Source organism: Camelus dromedarius, chromosome 30 (genome assembly GCF_036321535.1).
Source record: "Camelus dromedarius isolate mCamDro1 chromosome 30, mCamDro1.pat, whole genome shotgun sequence".
Classification (NCBI taxonomy): Eukaryota; Metazoa; Chordata; class Mammalia; order Artiodactyla; family Camelidae; genus Camelus; species Camelus dromedarius.
The window spans coordinates 8,070,751-8,081,082 of record NC_087465.1 but is presented as its reverse complement, the minus strand read 5'-3'; the positions used below and the strand labels follow the sequence as shown (position 1 = coordinate 8,081,082).

General features: G+C 37.3%; 1 long non-coding RNA gene across 1 annotated transcript in view; it reads left to right on the top strand.

Annotated features, from left to right (window-relative positions):
• Nucleotides 1-955: 955 nt before the first annotated feature.
• LOC135319692 (uncharacterized) overlaps nt 956-10,332 on the top strand; it is a 257,014-nt gene continuing 247,637 nt past the window's right edge. The window contains exon 1 of the long non-coding RNA XR_010378515.1: nt 956-1,063. This is a non-coding gene — a long non-coding RNA (uncharacterized LOC135319692). The remainder of the gene's footprint in view (nt 1,064-10,332) is intronic.

Here is a 10,332-nt window from a genome sequence, read left to right as displayed (position 1 = left end):
ACCTCTCTCTGGGCTCTGCAGGCACTGCCTTGGAAGGCAGCTTGAAGCCCAATGGACTAGGTGATTTCCAAGTCTTTTCCAAACATCAAATGTGATCCACCCTTTCGGCCGCTACAGACAGGAGGTGCTGAATATGTGTTGAATTGAATTAAACAGAATTGAATTGAATACCATCCGGTATCTCCAACATTCCTCCTGACTAGCTCCTACAAGAACAGAATGGAATATTCTTTACTTCCTGTGTTGACTTGGCCTCTAGCAGTTTGTACAGCTGAAAACCCAATTGCTTGGTTGGGTTCATTTGTAACGTGTTCAAGGGCTGCCTGTTTGAGTATCAGATGCTAGTAGCTTGGTCAATAACTTACTTAGACAATGGATCACTGAATGAGTATTTTAAATTCATTTTATTTATTTACTAATGGCTCCTCAAAAATTAAACTGATTGTGATATTTTAAGAATTACATAAGATTTCCAGAAGTAAAGTTGATGGCTTAATTTTTTTTTTTTTTTTTCTGGGCCAAGTAAGACTTTAGTAGGACAGATTTTTAGGGCTTAAGAACAACTAGAGGGAGGGTGTAGCTCAAGTATTAGAGTGCCTGCTTAGCATATACAAAGTTCTGGGTTCAATCCCCAGTACCTCCTCCAAAAGTAAATAAATAAGTAAACCAACTGTTCTCTCCTGCAAATAATAATAATAAATAAAATTTAAAAAAGAATAACTAAAGACCATATATTTGATATATGAATAAAAAATTATAAGTAGAACATTGCCTATTGGGGAAAAAGTATTTATTTGCAGGGAGTTTTTACTTTTTATTTTTTTACTTTGAGTTTATAGCTGCTGGGGTGCTATATTTAAAAAGATACTTATAAAGGTTTAAGAGGGTTATTATAATTTTTTGAAATTTAAAATGCAAATGTGCCTTTTTTCTTCTCCTCCCCCAACAGGAAGAAATGGATAATCAAAGAAATACAACAAACCTTTGTTTAGCCTTGATAACTGGGAGCTGGAAAAGCATGGACAATTAAATTTTACAGTTAATTAGCAAGACTCATTTTAAGGTAAGTGATTTTAACCTCATTCCCCATTGAAATCTGGAGCTACCAACCAACTGCGATGTGACTGGGTCTAACTTCATTTCCATTATTTTCTGCGCCCCCTCTGAAGCAGTACCCACATGACAAGAGCAATTATAAAAAAAAAAGTCTGTGAAAGGGAAGTGGATAAGAGGAAGTGTGGCCAATGAAGAAATGATTCTGTGGGCTGAGCAGGGAGACGGCTGGGATTCCTTTGCTCTTCTCCTCTAGTTAATTTGACTGCATTGTCCCGAACTGAAGTCCTGTTGATGTATTTCCCACGATGTATCCAATGGATATAACCATTTCGAGGCCTTTTCTTTCAGAAGAAAATGCCATGAATTAATTCTAGAGTTAAAACCCTAAGAAATCTGGACCCTTCCAATTGTGGGGTCTATTTCCAAGCATTCGTTTTCCTTGCAGACTGGTTGTGGTGGTGGGTGTCACGTAGGAATTCAGTAGTCCCCATAGCTATTAGAGTGGTCTCCTTTCTACCGTGTTCAGAACTCCCATTAGAAGGAGTTCCAGGGTTGTACATTGTTAATATGTAGCTATTTACTTTTAGTGAAAGAGTATATTTTGAATCAATGCCATAGTATACCACATCCACCTGTTTACTGTGTTTATTTAGTATTCATGGTCTAAGGATATGAGAGACAAAATAACAACTGAGTTTGCTTTTTATAGCCTTGAGTATAAAGTTGGTGATCCTGACTGTAAAGGTCTTGTACTTGAAATTTGTTTTTATCCTGTTTTGGTTTAATATTACCGCATAGAAGTGCTAAATATAACCAGAAGGTGTAATGAAGAGGTCTTTACAAACTTGAGCATGAAGAAACTGACCTTTGAGAGAGCCTCCCCCCTGCCCAGAGAAGGGCTGACTTTTTAAAAATTCTATTTGAACTTCTGTAATCACTCATACAGAGACTTCCACCTTTTGGAGACCAGTGGGACACTTATACAAGATGCTTCTCTGAACTCAGGGGCATTCTGGGCATCATGAACTCAGGAAAAAAAGCAGTCCCAAATCAGGGAATGGGTTACCCATTTTGCAAAGTAAGAAGAGGTTAATGTGGATGCACATTAGCTTTACTGCATCTCTTCCTCTTTCTATATGTCCTAGTTTCCAGTACTGGAATCACTGCTCTTTGCTCCTTACCTCTGAATCTATTAAAGAGGTGATACTCAATGGTAAGAAAGAATCTAATAATTTATCATTTCTCTAATAAAGTGAGAAAGCACAAGTTTAAGTCTTGCTAAAACTTTGTGGGTAAATATCTACAAAACAGGACATATAGCAAGATTTTGTTACAACTTAAGTGGCTGAGTATTCACACATTTGACCCCCTTGGTGTGATGTGTGAGTCAGATGACCATCCTGGAGTACAGGTAGGTAATGGACAGGTGGTCCTAGAAACACACTAGCTCTAGGAAATAATCAAGTATGTGATTTAGCATTAGTTATTCAGTCAAGTCCTGTTTTCCATGTTACAATGAGGATTGTGTTCTTAACAATTTTTTTTCACTGTTAAATTCTCAGTAGCCAAAAAGTACCATAAATATTGGCTGATTTGTATCTATTTAATCCGTAGCCCTGTTCCAAGTACAAGTGAGAAATTTAAATATACTCATTGCTGGCAGTTGGAAAGGGGACAGACTTTAACCATGAGATTCTTCTCACAACTTCTTTTCTAGGTAGCGCAGGGGGCGAGGTGGGGCCCTGTTAGACTTTCACGAACTCCATCACCGAGGGGGCATCACCAGCGTTTCATGCAAGTGCAATCTCTGTTTTCAATTACATGGATACTTGTTCTTAGAATACTTGTTAAGTTTCAGCTTTACTGAAGGCAGACAAATACACACACACACACACACACACACACAAAATGGTTTCTTCTCGATCAGAGCTTGCCTTTAACCTTGATACATTAGTGCTTTGGCCTCAGTGTTGAGTGCTTATTTGTAACAATGAACTATTACCAGTTACTAAAGCTTGTAGTACACTTTTGTTGAAACAACATGATGAAATACAAAATTTAAGCCTCTTAAACAAGTCTTAAAATTCCCTCATTCTAATCCACATCTCAAAATACAGACAATCAGCACATTTTAATCTTGTAATATTTGGGATCATATATTTGTTTAATAAATTGAACAGAAATCATTGATATGGCTACTAATTAATTACCTTAGTGAACATAGTGTCCTGGGCATTACTTGTCTTTTAGAAAGCTTTATAGCTCTATCTTAAGAGAGCATTGCTGCACTACGTCTTCATTCATTCAGTAAACATCTGATAAATTTTTCTAGGAAGCCGGCACTCTGCTAGGAATTAGGGCTGTAATGTCTTAATGAAGAGATCTCAGTCTGGGAGCAGGGAAAAGAAATTAGAGGAACATGGAAAACTATGACAAAATTATACCTAACATGCTGTGGAAGCATAGAAGAAGAATAAAATAAGACACTGGAGGGATATCCAGGCGTACTTCTCAAGTGGGAGTATGTATTAGTTAGATAAAGAACAGGACAAAGGGACACATGGAGATTTGAAAGAAAGTGACATCTTTGAACAAAGCTTTGCAGATGATAAGCTTAGATCAGTGGGAGATAGTCCATTTTGGATCTAAAGTGATAAGCTAAGGCATTGTATTCTGAAGATATGGGAAGTTCCTAATGGGTTTTAAGAAAGAAATGTCATGATCTGATTTGTAGTTTTGAAAAATCACTTTGAAACATTGTGAAAGAAAGATTGAGAAGGGGGCTGAAGATGGCAGCTGCGCTAAAAAAAAGAGTCGACCCTCTAGGGGATGAACAGTGCTGAAGCCTGAATGAGACAATGAACACTGAATTACTGGAAAAAGTGCACACAGAGACACAAAATTTTCATTTCTTGGACTTAAAAGATGTTTCAAATTGGAGATGTGATGAGTTAACAGGAGGAACTTACGATAAAGCCAAGGTTTCCAGAATACAGGAGGGGAGATGAAAAATATGAATCTGGTATATTAAGTGTGAGGTGCTGGTGGAGGCATCACGATGGAGATATCTACCAGATGGTTAGATGTTTCTGTCAGGCCTCTGAGAGCGCTAAGTTGGAGACACAGATTAGGGGTCTTGGATGGTTCTTAAACTAAGAGTATGTTAAGTGAGGGAGTACACTGAGTGAAACAAAGAAAGAACTAAGAATTAATTCATCAGGAGAAACCACATTGCAGAGGAAAATGGAGGAGTTAGAATCTGGAGAAGAGATCAGGGAGGAGTGGCTACGGAGTTAAGAGGGAAACCAGGAGAGGACATCATCATGGAAGCCCAAGAGGCAAAGATTTTCACGAAGGAGGGTGTGGCCAACCATGCAGGATGGCTCCAAAGAAGTCAGGGATTAAACAAATACAAGCTGTCCAGGGGACTTGGTAAATTTGGGTAAGCACTGGTGACCTTAGAACAACCATTTCAGTGAGGTGGTAAATCAGGATTATAACTAGGCATGGGCTGAATGAGAGGGGGATAAGTATGCATCGTTATTGTAACTTACTGATGGTATGCTGCGAGCGCCACTGACACTTTGTAAAGAAGTTCACCCTTTGGGAGTTCAGAGAAGGGACTGGTGAGCAGAATTAGCAACTAGATGCTACTGGAAGAACAAGGAAGGCTTCAGAGAGATGATAATATTTATTTGAGCTTTGAAATACAGGAGAATAATTTTTATGGAAAGGAAAGTAGAGGCAGGTATTAGAAGTGGAAAAATGACACTAACATGCATATGATGCTGAAAACATAATCTCAGACTTTGGCATGTATCCAAATCAACCTATGTTTCTGATTTACCAGGTCCTGGGAAGATCCCCAGAAATTTCATTTCCAACAAGTTCCCCTTCACATAGAATTTCACGAGGGTTCAGATACATTTTAAGTGCTCCTGGGGCATCCAAGTTAAAATGTCTCCAGGCTAGTAGAACTGAGGGGGAAAATTAAGCCTAGTTCAAAGTTGAAGCTATAGGAATGGAGATGCTCACCAAGAGTTTGAAGAGCATGAAGTATGTGGAGTTGGAAAGCAGAGCTTAAGAGTTTAGCCACAGAGCAGTTTTGGGTGTTGACAAATTCCAGAATAAGACCACGAGAAGGTGTGGCTGAAATAGTCAGACAAAAAGCACTTAAATTGAGGAGGTCCAGGAATTCAGTCTAAGTTTTTGAGTAATCCACATAGAATCTAAACTGGCCCAAGAAGTGAGCTGAAGAGAAAGATCGAGTGAGTTGTTCAGCCTTTCACTGAATTCTGGAAAGTGACTAGAGAAACAGCATCTGATAATGACATGGAAACACAGGGTGTCCTATATTCACAGGAGTGTGAACGTCACATGAGCTGTATTATTATGAAGGAGGCAGGGCTGGGGGCAACAAGAAGGATTCTGGCTGTTCTTTCCCAGGCTGCCCCTCGTTCCTCAGCTGCTGTGGAACGTGGGGAGCAGGAGGAGAGGCAGCCCTGACTGAGAGGGTCACGTGGGGAGCAAGACTGAGAGCCCATGTGGATGACCCAACAGCCTAGAACTGCTGGAAGAAGGGCATTTTGTGGAAAGTCTGTGGCTGGAGGTGGAGGGGAGATTGACTGGGATGGGAGTTTCAGTGAAAAAGTAGGCAAAAAGGGCAGGAGTGAGAGGTGAATGAGGGAGGCTGAAAAAAAAAAAAAAAAAAAAAAAAAAAAAACCAGTTAAATGGAAGATTGGCCAGCAGAGAAGGGTGGAGCGGCATGCATTCTGAGGCGTGGCTGAACGCAGCCATTCCTGGTAACTCAGACATGGGAATTCATTGCAACTCATCTGTCCAGATCAGTTTCCTGCTGGATCCACTGCAAAATTTATTTTGTGTCTTTTCAAATGGTATAAGACTGTACCATTTTTTTAAAAAAGTGCACATGTTCAAATTTTCTGTAAGATTTTGAATTTTGAGTGTGTCCTTGCAAAGTCTATGAGAATTTAGTGAATTCAGAGTGCTTGTTTATAATTCAAGAAATTTAGATGTCATACATGAAATTCTACTGTAACTTGGATGCTTAAATACTTATTTTTCCACTATTACTTAAAAATAAGCAATTAGAAAGGTCCAGTTGGTTGACTGGCCACTCTGAAAAGTTTATATGAAAATGCATCACCTTTTAAGGTGATTTTGTATATAATTCATTAAGATGGTGGTCCATGACTTTAATCTTGTTTTCCCCTTAGTTTATCATCGGTATTTCTTTATCATCCTTACCCTGTTTTCTGTCCCATTTTCCACATCCCTTCAGTGCAGTAGTTACAAACACGAGTTGGGTTTACAAAGCTTCACTGGCTTTAAAGGTCAACGTGTAAATGAACTAATTAGGTCAATGCAAATCACTATAGCTCTGTCCGTTACAAACCTCGCACCTTTTAAAGTCTTTCTGAATTAAATAATGAGCCATATTGTTAACAGAGCTAGCATAACATAAAAAAAAAGATATTAAATACTTAAGATTCCTAGATAAACAGAAAACTCATTTGCAGATATTTTACAATGATAAAGTAATGCATAAAATTAGAAGTCTAAGATTTACACAGTACAATATTTACAAAATGGAAATGTAACCTTAGTGCCGGGAAGAACAGGAAATTATAAAATGGAATTGAAAGGAATCAAGGAAATGGAACCAACTCTCCATTTGCCTAAAAAGAATTTCTTTCTCAGCTTTCTAAAAACCAGTTTATTAAAACAATAAATGAACAGACAATAAATTAAACAAACCCCAAACAAAATGAAAATTTCTATCATCTTAAGTATCTTGATTATTTAGAAATGTTGGAGTTTAATTGCATTAATTGCTTTTGCTATTAGTATTTTTATGTCATAAAGTAGAATGTATATAGACAGATATAGCTGAGCTGTGTTTTGACTTAAAGACAGACAATATAAAAAAACAACTCTTTGACTCCTTCGGCTGCAGAGTGGGTAAGTGTTATATTCTGAGTCAGGAATCACTAAGTTACTTAAGTTCTTAAAGTATTTCCAAGGGTAGATATTAAATTTAACTATTCCCAACTCATAGGTAGATTATGTATCAATTTCAATACTTATTTAAATGTTTATAAAAATAGTATTTTTCTGTTGAGAAGGTGATTGGAGTAAATAAAGTACTAATGCTAATTTCTGTTTCTGCTCTTGTGTATATAACCTATTGAACAAATCTTCTCTTAGTCTTGTGTCAGGACTAGAATTAGGAAACCCCTTTTCTTCTCTTCTACTGCTTTGAGCATTTCAAAGGCACCAGATGCCTCAATTCTGAAAATAATAAATACTTCAAATTTTTTTTATTTTGGTATACAAATGAATCGATCCCTAAAAACAGAATAAAATTGACATAATGTTTTTCATTGTTATCAACCAACATATGAGTTGTCTGCAGAATTTTCATTTCTTTTATAACCTAGATCATTTTTATTTTTAAAATAGAGTGGGATTTTTAAAAAAGAATAACAAATGAGAGAGTAACTTATAACGTATTAATTCATGCAACAGCAGCTGCCTCTTTTGCTATTAGAGTGTGCTCATGTTCTCAGTTTGGGGGAGAGAGCTCCTGTGAGCACACTTGTCTTGTAAAAGAGACAGCTGCCGCTGCATGTATTAATACATATCAAATGGCTCCAGCGTAAACAAAATGCTATAAATTGCTCGAGGCCTTCTGCTGACGTCATGAAGCCTGAGTCTGCAGGCGAGCTGGTGAAGGTCTTCTCCCTCCATGTGACGTCACGGCCAGGACTGAGATGGTGAATGCATTCCAGTACCTTGTTTTTTTGTTCATTGGCCTAAGCAAGTCATCCACAACACTCTCCACATTGTTCTTAAGTGATTCACAGAAGAGATATAGCCGCCTTATTTTAAGAAATTCAGTTTGTCTATTTTAATCTTTTCTTTTTTTCTTTCACTGACACCTTCCCTAATCCTTGTTGGGTGCTGGTACCAACAGAATTTCCAGTGCCCAATTAGAGCTGGCTTATCCTCTCAAAAACTGTGATGCTAAAAAGAGAAGGGGGAGAAAAAAAAAAGGGAGGCAATCGGTGAAGTGACTGAAGCACCTTGGGAAGCCTTTAAGTTAATTTAGCAAGACCCTTCTGCAGAAGGCTCAGGACCTCCGGCTTGTCAATGCAGGCAGATGTGTCCCATTGCTAAGATTTCGTCATCTTGCTTGTATGTTTGTGAAGGTATGCTCGAAAGAGTGGTGGATTTTAACTCTCTTAATAGCTTACATTTTTATTGTTTACTGTATGAAATACCCTATTTTGACAACTATGCAGAATTATACAAGCATATCATAATATTTATATTCACAGATAATTTAAAAACCTTATTTAAACCTTGTAAAAGAACATTGCCCATTTATACCTTTATATTAAGAACAAACACACTAAATCTTAGAAGAACAAAGAAACATTTCCCGGTTTGCATTTTTACTCTATATTTAGGTAAAGGAAAACCTCTTTTTGCAGTTCTTTTCCTATTGGAATTATAATAAATTTACTTAATGACATAAGCAAATGTATGGTTCTGTAAAAGTAAACATATATTTGTTACGGTGTTTGTAGCACTAGAGAAAGAAAGCTGTTAGTATCTGACCTCTTTCAGTTAATCAGGATTGGGAGTTCTAATTGGCTTAGGGGAAATTTTGTATCCTGGTAACCTCAGGACATCCTAGGTACACGAAAGCTTATGGTTCAAGGAGAAACCATTGTTAAAGATAAAAAAGAATATCTGATTTGAAATAATTTCTAGACATCTCTACAATCCAAAGATTTTTTTTTCTTTCTCTCTCTTTTTTTTTCTAAAGCAATGAATAAATTAGGAACCATATCTTTGTTCTATGGGCCTAATTCCAAAGACATCCTAATAGACTGTCAAAGGTCATGTGTAAGGCATTGTAATGCAGATCTGCAAATCCATATCTTGCACAGGCGTGGGACTCCACTGCTGCAGATGAGAGCAGACCCATCCCTTTAACAGCCAGGGAAAGCAATGGATCCCCCACCCTAATTTCCTCTTGGAAATATTATACAGAAGCTTCCTTGAAGCTGCGAACTTGCTTGAACTCTCCTAAATTACAAATGTCTTTAAAATTTTAGTACATTATCATTCAAGTGTTGTGCAAGACCATCTCAAATGCTATATTAATTACATATAGAGACACGTTTCCTTATTCGTATTGAGTTAAGGCCAACTATTTCTCATGTGAGGAAAACAGGTCCAGCAAGGTGAAGCAATTTAATCAAAGGTCAAACTTTTCTCATTGAATAGTCTCTTTAGTTGTAGTTTTTCTTATACTCCCAATATTTTTTTTGGATATTGAAAAAGAAAAGGCATAATAGGCTGTACCCAGTGTTAAAAAAGAGAAGCCATCATTCTGTGTGCTGGTTGTTTTTAATTTTGTTTTCTCATCATCTCTATGCAAGAGAATCCTTGAAAAGGGATGTCCCATCTGCAGTGAGAGATCCTGCATAAATAAATAAACATTCTCCTAACCCTAAAGGAGAATGCATACTATTATAAAGATAAATTTAATAGATACCAATTCCTTGACAGCATATTTGGCTAGTGAGTAATTCACTATCAATATCAGTAACGAAGAGTGATCCTGCCTAATGTAAAATAAGAATGCTTTGCAGAACTCTGTTCAAAAAGTTTTCAGAGTGATTTGTATTAGAAAATAGAAAAAAAAAGCAATTATTTTCAAAATGAATCCCCATAAGTGGCCTCCTTTTCTTTTTTAACTGATTATTGAATTAATTTAGGATGTTTTCCAAGAAGAACAGTATTTGATTTCTTATAAAAATGCTTTCATCATTTTTACTTTCTAAATTCCACATTTGTCTATCTGGAGATTTTAAGGGCAGGTGAGATAAATGGAGGAAAGGAAGCTTATACGCGATGTATAAAACCTATAGAAAGGATTTTAGAATCATCAGGCTAGTCCATGGCAGTTTGTGTGCATAAACGTCAGAGCATTTCCTTTTTTTTTTTTTAATTTAACAAGGTAGAAGCAGAGTTCCTGGCTCCTGTTGGTGCTTGTGGTGGGGTAGAAAAGTTCTGTCCCACCCAAGAGCTGGGTATTATGAAAGCGGATTAGAAAGGATTTCAAGAGAAGGGTGATGTGAGGGAGGGGATGTCACCCTGCACAGGGAAAAAAAAAAAAAAAAATCAACAAAGGGGAAGGGAGAGCCGGCCAGCTGCCCCACTCTATTTCATGGCCAGAG